General features: G+C 38.9%; 1 non-coding gene across 1 annotated transcript; it reads left to right on the top strand.

Moving 5' to 3' along the window:
* The first annotated feature begins 840 nt into the window (after positions 1–840).
* Trnas-cga (transfer RNA serine (anticodon CGA)) lies at positions 841–915 on the top strand. The gene has a single exon. It is a non-coding gene; the product is annotated as a tRNA-Ser (tRNA).
* Positions 916–12,479: the final 11,564 nt, after the last annotated feature.

The raw sequence follows: 12,479 nt of genomic DNA, 5'->3' as shown, positions 1-12,479 counted from the left end.
GCTAGAATCATGGAATTTGCTCAGAAGCAAAGTTTCACGGTATAAGTAAAGGAAAAAAAAAATCCGAATATTGTTAATATGTAATTGTATAAGACGAAAAAATATTTTTGTCACTTTTTATCCGCCTGTCGGTTAGTCTGTGCGTTTGTCAAGACCCGTTTTCTCTGGAACAGTGTCGCATATCAAGTTCAAATTTATGTCACATACCATGGTCCCTTGGCAACGTAAAAAGACTAAGCCTCTAAGTCATGCGGTCAAAAGCGACGCCAATTTGTCACACATTTTGATACAAGGAAACTCACTCATCAAGACTTGTAGGTTGCTCCCAGTTGGCCTAGGGTCATGTATCTTCGCAAGAAGTAAGGTTTCACAGTACAAGTAGAGCAAAAAATCTGAAACTTGTTTAGCTGTAATTATATCATATAAAAAAGTCTTTTGTCATTTGAACACACATTAAATTTTAGTCTTGTTTTAGTAACTAAATATAAATGTTTTATTAAATTTTCTCTCTCTACGTATATAAAATGACGTCCCCTCCCTGTTAGTTTTTGTATATCCGGGCTAGTATGAGAAACTACTGTAAAGATTTTGATACAGTCTTGGAATTCCCGGGACCAAAATCTTACCAGTATCAACAACAATGACAGGCAAAAATTGTTGAAATTGAAACTTCCTGGCAGATTAAAACTATGTGCCGGGCCGAGACTCGAACTCGGGACCTTTGCCTTTCGCGGGCAAGTGCTCTACCAACTGAGGTTCGCAGAAGAGCTTCTGTAAAGTTTGGAAGGTAGGAGACGAGGTACTGGCAGAAGTAAAACTGTGAGGACGGCGCGTGAGTCATGCTTGGGTAGCTCAGTTGGTAGAGCACTTGCCCGCGAAAGGCAAAGGTCCCGAGTTCGAGTCTCGGCCCGGCACACAGTTTTAATCTGCCAGGAAGTTTCATATCAGCGCACACTCCGCTGCAGAGTGAAAATCTCATCCTGGATTGTTGAAATTCTCGGTTCTCAGGATGAATGAACTGCATATATACACTCAAGCGGCAAAGAAACTGGTATAGGCATGCGTATTCAAATATAGAGATAGGCAGAATACTTCGCTGCGGGCAGCAACGCCTATATAAGACAAGAAGTGTCGGACGCAGTTGTTAGATCGCTTACTGCTGCTACAGTAGTAGGTTATCAAGATTTAAGCGAGTTTGAATATGGTGTTATGGTCGGCGCACGAGCGGTGAGATATAGATAGCGATGAGGTGGGGATTTTCCCGTACGACCATTACTCGAGTGTACCGAAAATATCACGAATCCGGTAAAACATCAAATCTGTGGCTGGAAAGAGATCCTGCAAGAACGGGACCAACGACAACTGAAGAGAATCGTTCAGCGTGACAGAAGTGCAACCCTTCCGCAACTCGCTGCAAATTTCAGTGCTGAGCCATCAGTAATGCCAGCGTGCGAATCATTCAACGAAACATCATCGATATGGGCTTTCGGAGCCGAAGGCCCACTCGTGTACCCTTGATGACTGCAGGACACAAAGCTTTACGTCTCTCCTGGACCCGTCAACACCGACATTGGACTGTTGCTAACTGGAAACATATTGCCTGGTGAAACGAGTCTCGTTTCAAATTGTATCGAGCGGTTGACCCGTACGGGTATGGAGACAACCTCATGAATCCTTGGACCCTGAATGTCAGCAGGGGACTGTTCAAGCTGGTGCAGGCTCTGTAATGGTGTGGAGCGTGTGTAGTTGGAGTAATATGAGACCCTTGATACGTATAGATACGACTCTGACAGATGACACGTACGTAAGCATCATGTCCGATCACCTGCATCCATTCGTGTCCATTGTGCATGCCTAGGGACTTGGGCAATTCCAGCAGGCCAATGCGACACCCCACACGTCAAGAATTGCCACAGAGTGGCTCCAGGAACACTCTTCTGAGTTTAAGCGCTTCCGCTGGCCACCAGACTCCCCAGACATGAAAATTATTTAGCACATCTGGGATGCCTTGCAATGTGCTGTTTAGAAGAGATCGCCACCCCATCGTACTCTTACGGATTTATGGACAGCCCTGCAGGATTCATGGTGTCTGTTTCCTACAGCACTACTTCAGACATTAGCCGAGCCCATGCCACGTCGTATTGCGACACTTCTGCGTGTTCGAGAGAGTCCTTCACGATATTACGCAGGTGTACCAGTTTCTTTGCCTCTTCAGTGTATATACGTAACCAAGTTTGTACGAAACCTTTAGTGCTCGAGCCCTACTTGCACCAGGTTAATTTTTCATCCTCTGAAGACGACCAATCCATTTAAGTTGGTAACCAATGTAAGTAGGCTGTTTAGGTTTTTTTTGGTAACGCCACCTCTGTATGAAAATCACTGGCTGTGCTGTGTGCAGTCTGTGGCTGCTTTGCATTGTTGTAATACTCAACCATTGTAGTGTTAGGCAGCTGGCTGTGAACAGCGCGTAGCGTTGCGCAGTTGGAGGTGAGCCGCCAGCAGTGGTGGATGTGGGGAGAGAGATGGCGGAGTTTTGTAATTTGTCATGAACTGCTATATATATGATGATATCAAGGTAAATACATTGTTTGTTCTCTATTAATATCTTTCATTTGCTAACTATCCCTATCAGTAGTTAGTGCCTTCCATAGTTTGAATCTTTTAATTAGCTGGCAGTAGTGGCGCTCGCTGTATTGCAGTAGCTTGAGCAGCGAAGATTTTTGTGAGGTAAGTGATTTGTGAAAGGTATAGTTTAATGTTAGTCAGGGCCCATTCTTTTGTAGAGATTTTTGAAAGTCAGATTGCGTTGCGCTAAAAAAATATTGTGTGTCAGTTTAAGCACAGTCGTGTACAATTGTAAAAAGGGGACGTTTCATATGTCGACCCTTAGCCGAGGATACCTCACTGGAATCTTCTGATTTTTTCTTGTAGTTTGTGTAATTAGTGTAGATTTTGTTTATTGCTAGCGCGTAATTGTAGAGAGAATCTCCTTTGTAGTTGCAGTCTTTCATTGTTGTACAGTAAAACAGGTGTGGCACGCATGTAGATTTGCACCAAGTATTTCGCAGCTGCAATTAACTAGATATTATTTTCAGTGCTATGTTAATGTGTTCCCCTATTTTTGCTCTTCAAATTGTGTTTTTCTGTGTTGTCGTGTGAAACATTGTGACAATAATGGCGTGTGAAAAACGTAACACTAGGCTCCAAAGTAAATTGAGAAATGACAGCGAAGACGAAAGCAGTGTGTTAGCGCCACCATGTAATCAATTAACAGACATTCAAAGTAGTAATTTGGTAACTGTGCATAGGGAAATGGAGCGGGTGGCAAACAATGGCGTGGACAGTGAAACAATTAGTGAAGAGGGAAGCATTATCGATCGATCGGTCGGCAACAGCTCGCCTCAGGAATCGGGAATGACAGGACACAATTTTGCAAATATTGTACACTCAGGTTTTGGGTCCTCACCGTTTTCTCAAATGAGTCAAGACACATTTTCTGCTTGTCAAAATGTGAATGTTGCCGGTGCAACTTCACTGCCGAAAAGCACTGAGGAACGTGTTTCAGACACCAGTGCATTGTTATTACAGTTAATGCAACAAATGGGACAAAGGCTACAAAAGTTAGACACAATGCTTGAACAAAATCAGAAACAAATGGAACAAAATCAGAGTCAAACACAGCAAAAGTTAGACACAATGGAACAAAATCTTCAAAAGTTAGACACAGTGGAACAAAATCTTAAAAAGTTAGACTCATTGGAACAAACTCTTGAACAAACACGTGAAGATTTAACTACTGAGTTACATAACATTGAATCGAAATGTCAAAAAGTCTGTAATGACGTAAAAACACAAATTTGTGAGCATTTCCAACCTATTTTTTCGCGGCATGAAAATGCATTACAGAATCACGAAGCAGCCATAAAAGAACTGCAAATCATTGTTCATGAAAATCACGACACCCTGCAAGCTAAAATTGATTCAGTTGCATCTACCGATTCGGTTACGCAACTTGCAAAAACTCAAGAAAACTTAAAGGACACAGTAGATACTCTGAAACTTGGTTCAGAAAAATACACTGAGGAAATGAGTACACTATCGGAGAAAGTAGCCGAACTTTCAGATCAGTTCATTAACTTATCTACAAAAGTAGATGATAATCTGAATGACACAAAACCGGTAGTCTTTAATGACACAGAAGACAGCGAACAAATTAGGAAACTGAAACAAAATCTGAATCAAATTAATACGCAACACCAAAGAGAAATCCGGGAAGTACAAGATCAGCTGACACAGGTAATACAAGAATTACGTATTTCAGAGGACACTCGCGCTCCAACACGGGAAGAGGGACTTAGAAATACGGAAAAGCCGCAAAATAATAACACAGGGCATTTCGGAAATTATGTAAGAAATTGGCAATGTGCACCGAATTTTGGGATTGAACCGCCGACACGACGCAACAATGACCGATATGCTACTCGCCGACACGATGATTTTGACTATAAGCTGTTCATTACTACACGTAAATTCAAAACGTTTAAGAATTCTGCCAACGACATTCATCCACAAGCGTGGCTTCATCAATTCTCTCATTGTTTTCCTCCCAACTGGTCGTTAGAACACAGATTAGAATTTATGTGTGGCTATTTAGAGAATGAACCAGCTGTAAGAATGCGTTCGGTCATTCACGATTGTCATAGTGAAGGAGATTTTTATCATGCCTTCCTCTCAGCATATTGGTCTCAAGCCACACAAGACCGAGTAAAACATGGCATCATAATGATGAAACATTTCGAACAATCTGAATTCTCCAGTGTTGTGAAATATTTTGAAGACATGTTGCACAAGAATCAGTACCTGTCAAACCCATACAGCCCCTCAGAACTCATCCGCATTTGCTTAATCAAATTACCTGAACATTTACGGCATATTATTTTAGCAGGACGTTGCAAAGACGACATTGAAGCTTTACAGGGACTGTTACAAGAACTGGAAATTGACACTGACAATCGTGGAGCGCGAGAACAGGAGCACAACAATTACAGGTCACATATGTCACAATTCCGCGATGACAGAAATAATACACGACAAGGCTATTCTTATAACGTAAATCGTGACCAAAACAGACACCACCCGTATGACAACCGTTGGCAGAGTAGTAATAATTACAGGGAAAGATCACCTCTCCGCGGTAATGACTATTACAGAGACAATCAGAGAAACAGACAATATGGGAACCAAAATAATTATTATTACGGGAGACAGAATAACTTTAGACGCAACGGTCCAGCGCGCAGTTACGATTCAGGGAGAAATTCTCCACCACTTAACCGACAAGAAAGAAACTACAGGAACTACCAACATGACGACAGGCGATGTGATCGTAACGACAGACCTGAATTGCATCAGAACTGGCGGGATTTAAACAGGGCAGGACCCTCTCGTCACGGTGAATTTGTAGAAGTTAGGTCTCCAAATCCCAATAACGACGCGCGCCAACAAAGAGACAATAGGCAATGACTCATACTGCAGGCAGCCACAAAAAACACGTATGAAACTAACGACGCAGCTGCCGTAGCTAGCAATTACGTAAAAATGGAAGACATTAGGGACATCTTACTCCAAGAACACGACGTAAAACATAACAACATTGCATATCCTGTGATTCACATTACAGTAAATGACGTAAAATTTACGGCAGTACTTGACTCTGGCATTCCCATTTCAATAATTAGTGAAACAGCCTTCAGCAAATGCAACAAATCGAACGATTGCCCCACACTTCCGTTACGTAAGATTAAATTACAAGGTGCAATCTTTGGAAAAAGTGTAGAAGTACGCCAACAAACCAATTTAGAATTCTTTTGTCAAAGCCACAGCTTCTCTATGAACTTTCTCACTGTTCCATTATTGTCGACGGAAATTATATTGGGAGTAGACTTTTTGAATGAATACAAAGCAATCTTAAACTTTCACGATGCTGAAATAAGTTTAGAAAAAGAAGGTAAGTCAGTAGCTTTGAAATTTGAAGATTGGCTCTCAAACCATGACGAAGAAATTAACCGGCTTTACCTCCTGTTAGACAACAGTTCGGAATTTTCGACGGAACTTGACACTAACAATCACTCTGCAAGTACTGACAGGGATGATATCGACGGCATATTTGAAATTAATGAGTTAATTCAGAATAAAATTCAAACAATTGAGAATTGTAATGACACTGATAGGCAGGACCTTTTTGAGATTTTACAAGCACATTCCACAGTTTTTACTCATAAAACAGGAACAATCAAGGGATTTCAATACCAATTTCGTGTTCGTGAGCATACTAAATTTTGTGTTAGACCATATGTAATTCCAGCACATTATAGGGAGCGTGTTAGAACAGAAATATAATCTATGCTTGACGAGAGCATTATTGAGCCTGCAGTAAGCTCATACAATCCATTACATGTTGTTGAGAAGAAAAATGGATCGATCAGGCTTGTCTTAGATTCGAGACAAATCAATACTATCATCATTCCTGAAACAGACAGGCCGCAAACGTTGGAAGAACTTCTTCAAAATTTTAATGGTGTAAACGTGTTGTCTTCCATTGATCTCAGATCCAGCTTTTATCAGATCGAACTTCATCCAGAATGTAGAAAATACACAGCTTTCCTTTGTTTCGGCGTTTGTTATCAGTTTCGGAAACTTCCTTTTGGTTTGAACATTTCTTCAGCAGCATTCATTCGCGGGCTAAATTCCATATTACCTGAGTTCTTAAAACGTCACATCACCTTATATGTGGACGATATTCTAATAGCAGAAGCTTCATGGGAACAGCATAATCGCATCCTCAACAGTTTGTTACGTATTTTTGCAGAATCTGGAATTACAGTTAACTTGGAAAAGTCTGAATTCGGTAGGTCAAAGGTGAGGTTTTTGGGACATATTATTTCTTCTGAAGGCATTCAGCCGGATCCTGAAAAGTTAGAAGCAATCAGAGCCATTCCAGTTCCATCCACAAAAAGACAAGTCCGCAGTTTTGTAGGTCTCGTAAATTTTTACCGTCGTTTTCTGAATATGCAAATTCTTGTTACACCAAAACTTTGTTCTCTCACTGGAAAAAATACTATTTGGAACTGGGACGAACAAGCACAGTTGGAATTCAATTCTTTGAAAGAATCGCTACTTAACGCGCCAATACTAGCTCATCCAGATCTGTCACAAGATTTCTGCCTTAGCACGGATTCTTCTAAAGTCGGTCTTGGTGCCCATTTATTTCAAGAAGCCATAGAAAATGACACTACCATTCAGAAAACCATTGCTTTTGCTAGCCGAGTGCTAACAAAATCTGAAAAAAATTATTCCGTTACTGAATTAGAAGCTTTAGCTATCGCTTGGGCATTTAACAAATTCCGTTTCTGTCTTTCTGGTAAGCACGTAAAAGTATACAGTGATCATCGTGCATTACAATTTCTTATGTCTTCAAAATTAAATCATTACAGGTTAAAACGTTGGGCATTGTTTCTGCAAGAATTCCGCTTCACAATAGTCTACATTCCCGGCAAGGAGAACATTGTTGCGGACGCGCTGTCACGCGCACTGGCTGGGCTTGAGAAAAGTAACACAGAAGGCAACATTGAGAAAAATTTCAGTATTCTTTACATTCAGAAAGTCGCCTTTGAAAACTTCATCACCACATCTTTAAAGGAAATTGCTCACGAACAAGATAAAGATCCGATTTGGAAAGACATCAAAAGTAAATGGCATGAAAAGACACACACTCAGATTCGGCATTATTACCTGGTTAGAAACAACATACTCTTCAAACGCTGCACTGTTGATGACAAGCTATGGGTACTTTGCATTCCAGACGATTTTGTCATTCGAAAATGTTATCATATTCTTCGAACGACTTGTTATTTTAACAATATGGAAAAGAGAATTCGAAGAGTCTTTTCTATTTGTAAACTTTGTCAAAACGCGAAACCATCTACTGTCTCACATCGTGCTCCGTTGTTTCCTATTATTCCTTCTAAATTAAAAGAATTTGCTGCTGTTGATCTCTTGGGACCGCTTGTCAGAACATCTAATGGATTTTCGTACGTTCTAGTCGCTGTTGAACTTACTTCAAAATTTGTTTCTTTCACTCCGTTACGTAAAGCCACTGGACGGTCTGTATCCAACGCCTTTGTTAAAAATTTCTTACATGAAGTTGGACACGTTAGTAAAGTCATTTCAGATAACGGACCGCAATTCAGATCTGCTGTTTGGTCACGCATGCTTCGCAACCATAAAATCAAACCTGTTTTTATTTCATTGTACTCACCACATTGTAACCCCTCCGAACGGATTATGAAAGAAATCAATAAGCTTTGCAGACTATTGTCACAGAAAGCATCAGCATTGGGACAGATATTTACACTTATTTCAAAACGTGCTGAATGAAATTCCTCATGACTCCACTGCTTTACCACCTACTCTTGTACTGAAGAATGAAAAACCACCGAACAGAATCAGAGAGCTTGTACCTTTCCCGAATACACGTAAACTTCGACACAAAGACATAATTGATTTGGCTATTAAAAATATAAAATCTGCAGCAGACAAAAGGAGAAAACTACACGGTAAAGCAAATGTAAAGAAATTACATATTGGTCAGAAAGTTCTCATTAAAGCTCATTCATTGTCACATAAGAAGAAACACTTGAGTCACAAATTCTTTCTAGTTTACAATGGACCTTACAGAATCCGACGTATACCACATGATAATTGCGTTGAAGTTGAAACTCTGCGTACTAGGAAGAGTAAAGGTTTACACCACATTTCACATGTAAAACCGTTTATTGAAAGATAATCTGCTTTTTAACTTTGTCTCTGCCATAAAACTTTTCACTTCACATTTCTAGTATGCTTTGTCAGACTTAAGAAACTGTTAACATGCAACAATGTTTGAAGTCAAATATCCAGTCTAGAACCTAGGGAACATTTTTAAACAGAAATTACGAATGCATTGTTATAGTGAACAGACGACACAGTGTTGTATTTGTACATTCTTGCTTGTTAGTTGCACGATTACATAACGACTATCAGGCTTACATACTTAGGACACATACTGGTACTGCTAATGAGATTTTAATGCAACATTTTGGTTTACTTGAATATACATTCTGGAGTTTGTGTGACAGCTACACGACTATATCACGACGCTACTAATGTGTGACACAATTTACATTGTTGCTTTTGCGGTGTATCTGTTTTATATCTGCACAATTTTTCTGAATTCTTCTGGAAAGTAAAACATGTTTTAGTATTTAACTTTTGTGGTATAGCTACAATGAGACAGCCTTTTCCGTGGCACAACAATACGTCACAGCACAGTACTTTCTTCATCACAACAGTAAGCGTAATAACTAAGATATCTATACGCAAAGCATTTCACTTTTGTTTATCATGAGGTAAGTACATTGACCTCTGCAGAACTTTGCTTACAGAGGACGATAACTATGACAGTTCCACAGAGATTATCTTACAACATGACGCACAGTTTAGCGCTACAGTACCCCATTGCTGTAATCTGTAACACCTGAAGGTATAATTACATTAATCCTCAGGGGGGTACACGCCTACTTTGTGTACCATGTGTTTGGCAAGCACAAGGAGCCCTAGCTAATATGGTATTTGCTTGTACAACTTTACACATCGGTACCATATTTCTCTAACACATAAATTACACAGCTATCTGATTATTTAACAAAGAAACAAACATTTTTTTACTACATTAGTGACAGATGTTTACGTAATTACACAGTTGAATAATTTCACACTTATGAAATTGTATTTTGTCAGTACTTTGTGAACTGTTCATATTTTTTCGGAGCCATTGTGGTACTATGAGAGCTTTGAATGAGGTATTTGGTATGGGATCATGATTTTTAAAGTACGTTTGAGGTTGATGACACTATTGAAATGAGCAGAGAATTTTTTTAGGTTTTGAAACTATTGGAGGAAGCTACGACGATTTTGAGAGTTGACTGAGGTGTTATGATGTTATTTTTACGACGACGATGTGTATTATGCTGCTGAGGTATGTTTATGGTCAAGAAGCTGATGCTATATGAGGAATTTGATTATGCTACATATTTCATATAATGAAATATTAAAGAAGGGTCGACGAATATATATATGTGTAATAAGGTAAGGAGTAATGAGTAGCGGTTAGAGACACTGACTTGTGAAAAAGGATGTTGGAAACCAAGAATCGTACTTTAAGAGGTAGGAAATGTGTGTATATGCGTAAATGTATCACAATGCTGGCGAAAATTTTTTGGACGCTGTTATATTTATAGGATTTTGTTTCTACAGATTTGTAACCCAAATTCTTGACCTGTGAAATATATTTATATGAGACTGTCACTGTAGCGGAAACTGGTGTCATAAATATTTCGGTAAGAAAGTTCAGTGACCACCTGCACGTAATGCGTCGTGGGCACCCAGCTGAGCGGCCAGGGGTGTCAGACGCCTGGAGAAAAAGCCATTATTACGAGCCCTTTTCAGCGGCACAGGTAGAAAAAAAAGGGGAGGCCATTATCCTCGCTATTGACGTTTCTTTGTAGAGAGCATCGCAAAAACGACACGGTCGAACTTGAAAACATATGTTGACACTGTGGAGCTCTTAATTTATGATATTTACAGAAATGCCTAACGAAATGACGAGAAATATTTTTACATCTGCTCACCTGATTCTGACAAGCGTCTTTCTAAGAGAGTTGAGAGAATTTCTACTAACTTATGAAATGTCACATGACTATTGAATGATATTTTTTTGCTTTGGTTTGCGTAATTGCTTATTTCATTTGATATCTGGTTTCCAGCTGTCTTGCAGCATTGGTTTCATAAAATAAAATTAAATGCATTTGCTAATGTGAACACTTTCTGTCAACAGATCTATTAAATAATTACTTTATGATCCACATTCATCGAAAAAGGAGCTCTTGGAATGGAAAGAACAATAAGAAGGGACTAGTAACAGGAACTGCATACATAATTTTCTTTTCAACTACTTGGTAATTTTTTTGGTAGAGTAAGTTATCGTGATGCATCACTCTAGTGTTAAGATGTGACATAGGTATTAGACATGGCCATTTTTAGTGTAATATTTTTTCTGCTTGAGCTATGTTATGTTTAGAGATAAGTTTTTTTTTTTTTTTTTTTGCTGCTGCTGTTTGCCAGGCATAGTGCTACTGAATTTTAATTTGTGTTACTCTGCTAAGCCAGATTTATTTTTCTTGTTTGCTGCTCATTGCCTTATGTTAGTTCTAATTTATGTTGCTTGCTTCACCATTTGTATTTTTGATCATTGCTGTTTGTGTTAATTGTTTTGTGCTACTGCATTGCCTCGTCCCTTAGTTTAGCATCTGAGCTCAGTAGATTTAAGTTAGCTTAAGAGGGGGTAGACTATATAAGAAACTAACTATGATGAATTGGAAGCAATGCATTGACAAGGTATATAAAAAAAGATTTGGGCCAAAATGAGTATTGTACAATGAGCCATAATTATTTTGAAAGAAATATGGTTAGAATACAGAAAACAGGTATAGATAGGACTTTTTGGAAATAGTGAGGAACGAAGGGAGATCTCTGAGAAGTAAAGAAAGTTTTGTTTGCAAAATACTGCAGTAAAAGAAACCCTGTCCTTTCCTTGTGTTATCCCACTATGTGTTTGTGTTCCCTTGTGTATTTATGTTTTTCCTGTATTTATATGTTTATCTGATAAGACTTATGTTGTAGAATTTTTCTAATTTTAAGCTACATTCACTATGATGAGGAATACTGTTATCCTCAAATATAATTGGCATTAATAATATGATATTTACCTTGTAAATATGCTTAGACATTATTTATTCTGTTTTGTTTTAATGCTCATGTGTGAAGTTGATATTCCAAAAGTTATTCTGATCTTTCATGTATGTACTTATGTCATAATTCCTGTGACACTGATGTATATGTTATTTCGATTCTTTTGTAAAGCCTGTATTACAAATGTTCTCTGTATTGTTATGTTCTTTAATGATGTATTTTGTACCTTTGTAATTGTATTCTCATGTTATAAAATTGTAATTGTCACCAGTTCATCATATTATTAACTTGTAAGTTACATTTCACTGCACACGTTTCTGTTGGTCATAGTATATGGACAATATGTGAGAAGTAGGGACTGTTAGTGTTAGCACATGTGTTAATAATTCAGCAAGGGGCTGGTTAACAGCATTGCTGGTTCTAAGGACAATTCCAAAAACTTTGTGAGTGCACAAGTGGTGGTTATGGACTTGCTATATTATCCACAAGACTCTTCAATGGTGATTGTGCACCTGCACAGTCACAACAGATGGCTACTGGCCATCTCTACAAGGACTGCAATGGGTCTGCACCTCTGGTGGCCCACCAGTACCATTATCTCTACAAGGACTACAGTGGGTCTGCGTCTTTGC

Source organism: Schistocerca nitens, chromosome 5, assembly GCF_023898315.1.
Source record: "Schistocerca nitens isolate TAMUIC-IGC-003100 chromosome 5, iqSchNite1.1, whole genome shotgun sequence".
In the NCBI taxonomy this organism is placed as follows: Eukaryota; Metazoa; Arthropoda; class Insecta; order Orthoptera; family Acrididae; genus Schistocerca; species Schistocerca nitens.
This window is presented reverse-complemented; position numbering and strand designations above follow the sequence as displayed.